Below are 10,926 nucleotides of genomic sequence, written 5' to 3'. Positions count from 1 at the left end.
CAAACACTATCAGATATATGAAAACCTTCATGGTACTTTAATATTTCTCCATATCTCTAGACTATAATCTCACTGAGACCAGGGAATGTATCTGCCAACCCTGTTGTACTGTGCTCTCCCTACCACTTAGTATAGTGCTGTGCACAGGAAGTCCTAAATAAATATCACTGATGGCTTTTAGTTTCTCCTTTTCTCCTCTAACCCTCGGGCCCAATGCCACACCAAATTCAACCTTTGCTGCCTCTGGAAGATGGGAATTAGTCATCGATCATATCGGTCTCATGGTCCTAGGGGTGGTCTGGGTCCCGTTTCTAACCCTAGTGGCACCTAGAGGCAAAGTCTCAGGAATTCCCCCTGCAGAGGCCTCCTCAACCTTTTGTTCAGAGTGCTCAAAATAGTGCTCTGCGCACGGCAAGCTCTCAATAAATACCATTGATCGATTCTTCTCTGCAGTCCCAGTTTCTGGTGGGTGGGTAGAGAGAAAGGCCTGCAGGGAAGAGAGGAGATGCCCAACTCCTAGTGCGATTAACATGGAGTGTTCCTTTGAGCCCCAACAGAATATGACATAGAGTTCTACCTCCTCATGCATCTGCGGTACAGAGCTGGCATAGATCCACCCAGTCAATGGCAATGCCAACGGTGGTGAGTTCTTAATCGATCCGGATGGGTGTGGCTGGAAAGGTGGTTGTGGGGAAGATCCATCAATCATATTTACTGAGTGCTTGCTGTGTGCAGAGCACTGTACTAAGCACTTGGGAGAGTACAGTAAAAGAGTCGGTAGACACACTGCCTGCCCACAACAAAGATGGTGCTGGAATACTATGCTATTGCATCTCTTCGCAATAATGTTGAGCACTGTTTCTTATTGAACACTACGATCATAATCCTAACTAAATTCTTCTAAAAATAAGTTGCCCCTCTGAACACGTTCACAACATAAACAGCTCTGTGTAAAGCGATGTGACTGTAATTTAGGGTGTCCTGCAGAATGAAGCCAACATGAAAAGGTATCAGCTTTTGTTGAAATTTATTGCAGGAGATTTATTGACTTGAGTGATAAATATTGACCAAGTCAAAGTCAAGGTTATTACTTATCTTGAGGGATAATAAATCTTGGTATTTTCTATGCTATAAAATCAATCTATGCTTAGTGACACACTTGATGTAAGGTATGTATGTTAGGCATACATTAAATATCTGAACATCTATTATACCCATGAAATTTAAATATGTGGCGTTTGAAAGATGACAGTCCGAAAGATGGATTTTAAGGTCTGGGATAGACTACTACTCATTTCTGATGTTCTAATTAGGCAGTAACATGTCAACTCTCTCCTGTGATTAGTGTATTAGAAACTAAGGGGTCCTGTTCAACAGGCTTCCATAGCTACTGGCCAGAGTCAAGCTGAACCTGGGTATTCTGGGAAAGGTGTTCAGTTAGGGACAGTTTCTGAGAAACAAAGGAAATCACAGACCCTAGACTCCACTCTCCTGTTCCTAGAGGTAGAGAGAATGACAGGGAAATGGATGATTCATGAAGTTAAGCTGGAGGAATTGAGTTTAAAAGTCAGTAGTCCCTCTAAAAATCTCAAAATCTAATCACAAAGTTGGTTTTCTTTTCGTTTTAGGTATTTCTGGTGGATGCCAGTCCAGAGAATCCTGAGTCAAGGAATCCCAGATTCCTCTGCTTCATCTTCTCAGTAATATGCCTTCACCTGGAGCCCCCACCCCTGAAGTTCAGAGGGCTTCTGGAAAGTGGCCCCAAGCTTTAAATAGGAGGAAGGTGCTGTAGAGGTAACTCAGCCTTGACTGTGGAGTCGAAAGAGCAGGCAGAGTCAGCCAGTCGATTGTAATTATTGAGCACTTACGGTGTGCATAGCACTGTACTAAGCGCTTAGGAGAGTACACAATATTATTATGAAGACACATTCCCTACCTACATTGAGCTTACAGTCTAGAGAGGGAGATAAACATTAATGAAATAAGTAAATTATAGATGTGTACATATGTGCTGGGAGGCTGGGAGAGGGGGATGAATAATGGGAGCAAGTCAGGGAGAGATTCAAAAGGAGAGGGAGAAGAGGAAAGGAGGGTTTAGTCAGGGAAGTCCTCTTAGAGAAGATGTGCCTTCCATAAGGTTTAGAAGGGGAGGAGAGCAATTGTCTGTCCGATATGAGGAGGGAGGGCGTTGGCAAGAGGTCAGAGGCAAGATAGTTGATATCAAAGTACAATGAGAAGATTAGCATTAGAGGAGCGGAGGGTGCAGGCTGAATTGTAATAGGGGCCAAGGGGGAGAGCAGAGGCCCTAAAGTGACTCTCATGGCTCCTCTTCATCGCTGGAGATCGGGTTGTCAACATCCCTATTGGGATGCCCTATGTGTTATTATTACTTAACAAATCCCACAACTAATCTACCCACAACATTATATTATACTTTCCCAAGTGCTCTGTACAGTGTTCTGCACCCAGGAAGTGCTCAATAAATACCACTGATAGATTCCTTTGCTGTTCTGTTTCTCAGACCTCCTCTTTGATCCCCCAGTTTTATGGCTTTGGGAAATGAGAATGGCCAGGTGTGAAAAGGATTCAAGAGGTTGAAAAAATGGTTACAAAAACAGATTCAGGATAAAGATGGTGAAGAAAAAGAGTGGGAAAAGAAAGGGATGAGTCTAGAGTGCAGGTAGGGTCCAAAAAATCTGGAGGAGCAAGACAGCTGGACTAGGAAGGACAGAGCAGGGCTAATGCTCTAGGTTAATTGGCTAAATTTCAATTTAATCTTGAGCAGAAGTGATTTCTGCCCCTCTGACATGCTATATCTGCCTTTCCCTTATCTCCCCCAACCAAATTCCACCTTGTGATTGGAATTGTGAAAGTTATCTGCCCTGCCAAAGATAAAGCTGGTGTTTCCCTCTCTTCCATTCAAAAAGAACAGGACATTAACATGGTCATACTTTTTCTCACAAGGAAACGTTTCATTTTGGCTGATGTCACAGAACAGCCTGCTTAACTTGTGATGACTTTTTTGGGGCAGCAATCTGGCAGAGGGGTCTCTAGATTGCAAATACAATCAGCCTGGGGTCAGAATGGGGAGGCTTAGAGAAGCAGTATGGCCTAGTGAAATCAGAAAACCTGGGTTCTAATCCTGCCTCTGCCACTTACCTACTGTGTGACCTTGGGCAGGTCACTAAATTCTCTTTACCTTCGTACTCTCATTGGTAAAATGGGGATTCAAAACCTGTGCTCTTTCCACTTGGCCACGTTTCCCCTCAACTTTACAGGGGAGGTGCCACTCTCCCCCAGGGAACTGAGTGACTGTGCCAGAGTAGAAATGGCATGGGACAGTGTTCATTCAATCGTATTTATTGAGCGCTTACAGTGCAGTGCACTGTACTAAGTACTTGGGTGAGTACAACAGACACATTCCCTGCCCACATAGAGCTTACAGTCTAGAGGTGGGGAGACTGACATTAGTAAATTACATATATGTACTTAAGCACTGTGGGGCTGGGATGGGAGAAGAACAAAGGGAGGTCAAAGGGGGAGGCAATTTTTCCCAGGATTCATACAATTTAGTCAAGACATTGAGCAGAATCTGAAAAACAAACCGTTTTGATTACGCTTTATATCACTAAGACTAGTAAAGTTTTTATAACAGGACTTGCCTAATAATGTAATCATTGTATCAAAGACCGAGCTTTAAACTGGGTTGGCTTCAGAAATTTGGCCAGGGAAAATTGAGCTGCCCCCTCCTTTTCCTACATTATCCTATAACACTCTGTGTGAATGCAACATTGCACAAATTAAGGAAGAGAGTCCAAACCCTCAAGTCTAGAACAGCATGGCATAGTGGCAAGGGCAGAGGCCTGGAAGTCAGAAGGTCATGGGTTCTAACTCCACCTTTTCCACTTGTCTCCTGCTTGGGCAAGTCACTTCTCTGGGCCTCTGTTACCTCATCTGTAAAATGGGGATTGAGACTGTGAGTCCCACGTGAGAAAGGGACTATGTCCAATTCATTCATTCATTCAATAGTATTTATTGAGCGCTTACTATGTGCAGAGCACTGTACTAAGCGCTTGGGATGAACAAGTCGGCAACAGATAGAGACAGTCCCTGCCGTTTGACGGGCTTACGGTCTAATCGGGGGAGACGGACAGACGAGAACAATGGCAATAAACAGCGTCAAGGGAAAGAACATCTCGTAAAAACAATGGCGACTAAATAGAATCGAGGCGATGTACAATTCATTAACAAAATAAATAGGGTAACGAAAATATATACAGTTGAGCGGACGAGTACAGTGCTGTGGGGATGGGAAGGGAGAGGTGGAGGAGCAGAGGGAAAAGAGGAAAATGAGGCTTTAATAATAATAATAATGTTGGTATTTGTTAAGCGCTTACTATGTGCCGAGTACTGTTCTAAGCGCTGGGGTAGACATAGAGGGATCAGGTTGTCCCACGTGGGGCTCACAGTCTTAATCCCCATTTTACAGATGAGGGAACTGAGGCACAGAGAAGTTAAGTGACTTGCCCACAGTCACACAGCCGACAAGTGGCAGAACTGGGATTCGAACTCATGAGCCCTGACTCCAAAGCCCATGCTCTTTCCACTGAGCCACGCTGCTTCCCGTGCTTGCTTTAGCTGCGGAGAGGTAAAGGGGGGATGGCAGAGGGAGTAGAGGGGGAAGAGGAGCTCAGTCTGGGAACGCCTCTTGGAGGAGGTGAGTTTTAAGTAAGGTTTTGAAGAGGGAAAGAGAATCAGTTTGGCGGAGGTGAGGAGGGAGGGCGTTCCGGGACCTCGGGAGGACGTGGCCCGGGGGTCGATGGCGGGATAGGCGAGACCGAGGGACGGCGAGGAGGTGGGCGGCGGAGGAGCGGAGCGTGCGGGGTGGGCGGTAGAAAGAGAGAAGGGAGGAGAGGTAGGAAGGGGCAAGGTGATGGAGAGCCTCGAAGCCTAGAGTGAGGAGTTTTTGTTTGGAGCGGAGGTCGATAGGCAACCACTGGAGTTGTTTAAGAAGGGGAGTGACATGCCCAGATCGTTTCTGCGGGAAGATGAGCCGGGCGGCGGAGTGAAGAATAGACCGGAGCGGGGCGAGAGAGGAGGAAGGGAGGTCAGAGAGAAGGCTGACACAGTAGTCTAGCCGGGATATAACGAGAGCCCGTAATAGTAAGGTAGCCGTTTGGGTGGAGAGGAAAGGGCGGATCTTGGCGATATCGTAGAGGTGAAACCGGCAGGTCTTGGTAACGGATAGGATGTGTGGGGTGAACGAGAGGGACGAGTCAAGGATGACACCGAGATCGCGGGCCCGAGAGACGGGAAGGATGGTCGTGCCATCCACGGTGATAGAGAAGTCTGGGAGAGGACCAGGTTTGGGAGGGAAGATGAGGAGCTCAGTCTTGCTCATGTTGAGTTTTAGGTGGCGGGCCGACATCCAGGTGGAGACGTCCCGGAGGCGGGAGGAGATGCGAGCCCGAAGGGAGGGGGAGAGGACAGGGGCGGAGATGTAGATCTGCGTGTCATCTGCGTAGAGATGGTAGTCAAAGCCGTGACAGCGGATGAGTTCACCGAGGGAGTGAGTGTAAATGGAGAACAGAAGAGGGCCAAGAACTGACCCTTGAGGAACTCCAACAGTTAAAGGATGGGAGGGGGAGGAGGCTCCAGCGAAGGAGACCGAGAATGATCGGCCAGAGAGGTGAGAGGAGAACCGGGAGAGGACAGAGTCCGTGAAGCCAAGGTGAGATAAGGTATGGAGGAGGAGGGGATGGTCGACGGTGTCAAAGGCAGCAGAGAGGTCAAGGAGGATCAGAATGGAGTAGGAGCCATTGGATTTGGCAAGAAGGAGGTCACGGGTGACCTTAGAGAGAGCAATCTCGGTAGAGTGGAGGGGACGGAAGCCAGATTGGAGGGAGTCTAGGAGAGAATGGGAGTTAAGGAATTCTAGGCATCGATTGTAGACGACTCGTTCTAGGATTTTGGATTTGCATGTATCCAGCCCGGTGCTTAGTACAGTGCCTGGAACATAATAAGTTCCTAACAAATACCATTAGTATTAGGCCAACAATTCTACAGGAGCCCCCCGACCCTTCCTTCTCCCCTGTGCCTGGGGCCCTATTCACCCTGGTGCCACATCTGGTTTGGGCAAGTACTTCCAAGATATTAACCACTCCTGGCCCTGGGCAGCTTGTGTTTACCACACAGCTACTCCTACTGCACTAGAGTGACCCCTTCACTGAATGCCATCTGCAGCCAGCTCAGGCTGCAAGGAAACTCAAAAGGTTATCTAGTCTAGTCCTCTAGAGCTGCTCAGATGCCTTCTTTAAACAACCAGTCAGTGGTACTTATTCAAAGCCTATTTAATCAAAGGGCCTTACCAAGTGCTTGGGAAAATTCAACAGAAGCAAAACAGGTGATACGGATTCACGAAGAGTTGATAGGCTTTTAACTAAACCACAGGTGGCCATCTGATTGATGCAGTTTTCCCATCCCCCATCTCTCCAGGGTGTTTAGAATCACCTGGGGACACGTGGCTTTTGGCCAATAGGGTGAAAAGATCCCCTTGGAGGAAGTGGAGGTGAATCCACGGGGGAAGACAAAAGAAAAATGTAGGTTGTTTGGTTGAGAGCTGAGAATGAGAGAAGGTTTTGATTCCTCTTTTAAGAAACTGAAGGTCTATTTGGCTGTACATGGTAAGCTGTTTCTCTCTGCAAATTACATATGGGGTTAAAAAGAAAGCTTGAGGGTGGGATTATCTTGTTTAAAGGTGTTGTTGGTAGGTGATTTTAGGTTTTTGGGGATCTGTCAAGTAGCTCAAGTTCATATAGCTACTTGGTTAACACTGATGCCTAGGTGGGTGGTGTGTTAGTCCTGCAAGAACAGCAGACAGTTTTGGGGGGGGTGGATTTCCTTTTCAGTAGTTTGTTTCTCTCTGTGTTCAGAACTAAGTTCTGTTTGCTTGATGGTTTTTTTAAAAACTGCTTTTCAGGTCTATTTCAGTTGTGGTCTCTAGACTTAATACAGTTTTCTTAATAGAATTTTGGGTGGAATAAGTTATTTAGGAGCATATCTACTATATGTATTGTACTTGCCCTACAGGGTGGTATAATGCTCTGCACACAAGTGCTCAAAAGTAGCCACTGAATTTCTAAGCCTACCACTGCCTTTGTCTTCCTAAACACAGGCTGTTTAGGATTGATTCTGGGTTCATGGTTTTATGGAAATACAATCCCAACTTCTGTACAGGTGGAACTGATCCTCTCCTTTGGAGTCTAACGGTTATAGAAACACACATTCTAAGTTCCTTTTGTTCTTGCTCCTACAGTGTATTAGTAGAGCAAATGAACACATGTACTATTGCTGAAAGATGAGTAAAAATAATATAAACATGGTTGGATTAGAGAGCTGGAAAATAACTAGCCAGTGTTTCCTGGAGGAGATGAGACTTCAGGGACTTTCAAAGTGGGGAAGGTTGTGATCTGTTGTATGCAGGAAGTTCTAAGCTGGGGAAAGTGTGAATAAGTGGTTGAATCAGGAGCCTGAAGAGTGAGGTACAGTTAAAAGGAGGAAGCAGAACTGAGGACTGGGAAGTAATGGGTGAAGAGAGTTGATAGTGTAAGGAGAGAAATGCTGGAGATTCTTGAAGACATTTCAGAGACAAAGACTTATCCTGTTGCTAAGAATTTCCTGACAAGGTGTCATTTAAATTTCCTCAATGGTTTGATTCAGTATATAGCAACTCTATCTGTTAAGGACTCAAAGGGCCAGAGAAACTTCAGTTTATTTTTGCATAACTCTGACTCTTCACTATACAATGAAATAATCTTCCAATCCAGTGAATGGCCTTTACTCGATGAGCAGTTTAGATGAAGCCAGTTTTACTCATTTTCCTGACTAAAACCACATTTCAAATAAGCACTGAAGGCTCTAGACCTTAGTCATCAGAAGAGGTAAATTATAAACTTCTAAGAACACCGCCTCTTCGGAATACCTCATCTTCCTTGCAGGAGAAGACTACATTTTGTGGCAAAGAATGAGTACAAACAAATGAACTCATTGTCTGGGAGGATAATTTTTATAACTGCCAGTGTTTCTGACTGAAAAGGTGGCTATTTTTTATCCTGTAGGAGGAGAAGCAAAAATAAACAACAAAAAAATGAAAAATAATGAAAAACCTTGCCTGAAAAAGACTGCCAAACCAAATAGAGCAGGTTCTTTGGTCAGTCAGCGTGCAACCCAATTCTGTGTCCTGGGATTATTGCACTGTGTGATCTTTTCTCTATTCCCACATCCCATTTGTATTTGTGTGGGCTTTAACCCCCCCTTTTTTTAAAAAAATCCAGTTTAGTAGATAGCAACACTTTCCAACTTTAAATGCTTGCTCCAATGTTAATTTTACAGAGATGGTAGTAAAATTCTTTGAAGCTTCAGCAAAAGAGATAATTTTCACAACTTCTATGGTGGATAACAATATAGTTGACATTTTCTCATTAAATATGAGCTTTGGTATGTGATTAAACTTGCTGGGCATCTGGACTCTAAAATTACCAATGCAAAAAGCAACAGCTCAAATTTTACCATCAATAAAACTACAGGATACAGTCAACATTCAAACACTTTTTTTTAATGCTTTCTCCAGGGGAAAATTGAATCTGCACTGATTATTTAGGGAATGTTTCTACCTTGTCAGATTTAAGAACTTATCTTCTGTATCTCCCAACTATCAACTTTCACATTATCTACTAGTTGAAAGCCATTCAGGATTTAATAGTAGTGGTATTTGTTAAATGCTGTGTGCCAAGCAGTGTTTTAAGCAACAGGGTAGATACAAGGTAATCAGGTTGGACACAGTCCCTGTCCCACATGGGGCTCACAGTCTTAATCCTCATTTTACAGCTGAGGGAACTGAAACCCAGAGAAGTTAAGGGACTTGCCCAAGGTCACAAAGCAGACTTGTGGTGGAGCTGGGATTAGAACCTACGTCCTTCTGATCTCCAGGCTTGTGCTTTATCCAATAAGCCACACTGCTTCTCATGGTAGGCATGCGCTCTGTTGTCAAGTGCTTAGTTCAGTGCTCTGCACATAGCAAGTGCTCAATAAATCCCTTTTTTTTCCAAAGTGGTATCTATCACAGGGCATAGGACAGTGCCTGGCATACAGTAAGCCCTTAAATACCACAATTATTATTATTACCAACTCTGTTATACTGTACTCTCCTGAGCAGTCAGTGCAGTGCTCTGCACATAAATGACATCACTGATTCCTTTCCTGCTGTATAACTCCCTTTGGATTTTTTTTTTAGAATGTGCCAGACACTATAGTAAGCCCTGTGATAGATACAAGCTAATCAGGTTGGACACAGTCCCTGTCCCATGTGGGGCTCACAGCCTTAACCCCCATTTTTACAGATGAGGTAACTGAGGCATAGAGAAGTGAAGTGACTTCCCCAAGGTCATGCAGCAGCAAAGTGGTAGATACGAAATTTAAAACTCTGGTCCTTCTAAATCCCAGATCTATGCTCTATCTACAAGGCCGCCATGCTTCTCTGAGGTTTTGAACACAAATACCTCTCATCAAAGATCTCACAGCTTTTCTGGACTCCTTGTGCCATCCTCCAACCTGATCCTGGAGAATAGGTTGAATTGAAATCAATCTACCACTGGCTATTGGTGACTGGGAAAATGTCAGAGTAGTAGAGAAGCAGTTTGGCCTAGTGGAAAGAACTCAGGGTTCAGATCCCACCTGCTGTATCACCTTGGGCGAGTGACTTGACTCCTCTTTGCATCTGTCTCCCCATCTGTATAAGGGAGATTTTAAAAATGGTTCTCCCTCATCTTTAGGCTGGGAGCCCCATGTGGAACAGAGATTTTATTACTAGTGGAAAGAGTTCGGGCCTGGGAGTCAAAGGGCCTGGGTTCTAATCCTTGCTCTGCCAATTGCTTGCTGTGTGATCTTAGGCAAGTTACTTCTCTGTGCATGTTTCCTCAACTGTAAAATGGGGATTCAAAACGTTTTCCCCCTCCTACTTAAACTGGGAGCCTTTCATGGGACAGAGATTCAGTCCAACCTGGCTATCTATATCTAACCCAGTGCTTTGTATACTGTTTGGCACACAGTAAGTGCTTAATAAATACATTAAATTTTTTTGACTATCTCATAACTAATACAGTGCTTAACGCAGTTACCTTTAGCAAATACCATTATCAATCTCATTTCTGACTTTATGAGCCCAATTATGGAGTAGCTCTAAGCTCATTAGGGGCAGGGAATGTATCTGTTGTTGTGTTGTACTCTCCCAAGTGCTTAGTACAGTGCCCTGCACACAGTAGTATTCAATAAATGCAATTGGTGCTAAACTGGCTTGGCTATTGCTAGAGTTAAGGCCTGTTGATGGCATTCAATGGTTTTGTGAGATCTGTAAAAGCAGAAGTGAGATCTTGGTGTTACTCTGTACCTCTACTAAGGGCAATGTGCTCTAGACCTCCTTTTCCCTGTAAGGTTGTTGTGGGCAGGGAATGTATCCATTTATTGTTTCATTGTACTCTCCCAAGTGCTTGGTACAGTGCTTTGTGCACAGTAAGCTCAATAAATACAATTAAATTGAAATACTTTAGCAATGTCCATAGTCAATTCTCACCTTTCTTCAGCAAGATGATAATTATAGTGTCTTTGAAGTTCCTTGACACTTCTTTAGTAATATATATTCTGTAGGGGCAGAGGTGGGAAGCTAATTCTTTCCTTTTAAGTATGGAACCACCTGCAGCCTTCAGCATTCCTTGTGACCTCGTACAGGGAACCGTAAGGCTTCTTCAGTGATGAAATCTTTGGTTTGTGGGGAGTTTGCAAAACCTGGGTTCACTGAAGACTTGGCACCATGTGCCTGGCAGCATTTGTTTCTTAGAATGTTGTGTTATAAGCTTCTGTAGCTCTCCATTT

At 44.5% G+C, this 10,926-nt stretch overlaps 1 long non-coding RNA gene across 1 annotated transcript in view; it reads left to right on the top strand.

Annotated features, from left to right (window-relative positions):
- The first annotated feature begins 6,520 nt into the window (after positions 1-6,520).
- The window catches only part of LOC103167730, a 39,658-nt gene continuing 35,252 nt past the window's right edge, over positions 6,521-10,926 (top strand). The window contains exon 1 of the long non-coding RNA XR_003758976.2: positions 6,521-6,683. This is a non-coding gene — a long non-coding RNA (uncharacterized LOC103167730). The remainder of the gene's footprint in view (positions 6,684-10,926) is intronic.

The sequence above is a fragment of the Ornithorhynchus anatinus genome, chromosome 4 (genome assembly GCF_004115215.2).
Source record: "Ornithorhynchus anatinus isolate Pmale09 chromosome 4, mOrnAna1.pri.v4, whole genome shotgun sequence".
Lineage (NCBI taxonomy): Eukaryota > Metazoa > Chordata > Mammalia > Monotremata > Ornithorhynchidae > Ornithorhynchus > Ornithorhynchus anatinus.
The sequence above is the reverse complement of the archived record's forward strand: the minus strand, read 5'-3'. Positions and strand labels throughout refer to the sequence as shown.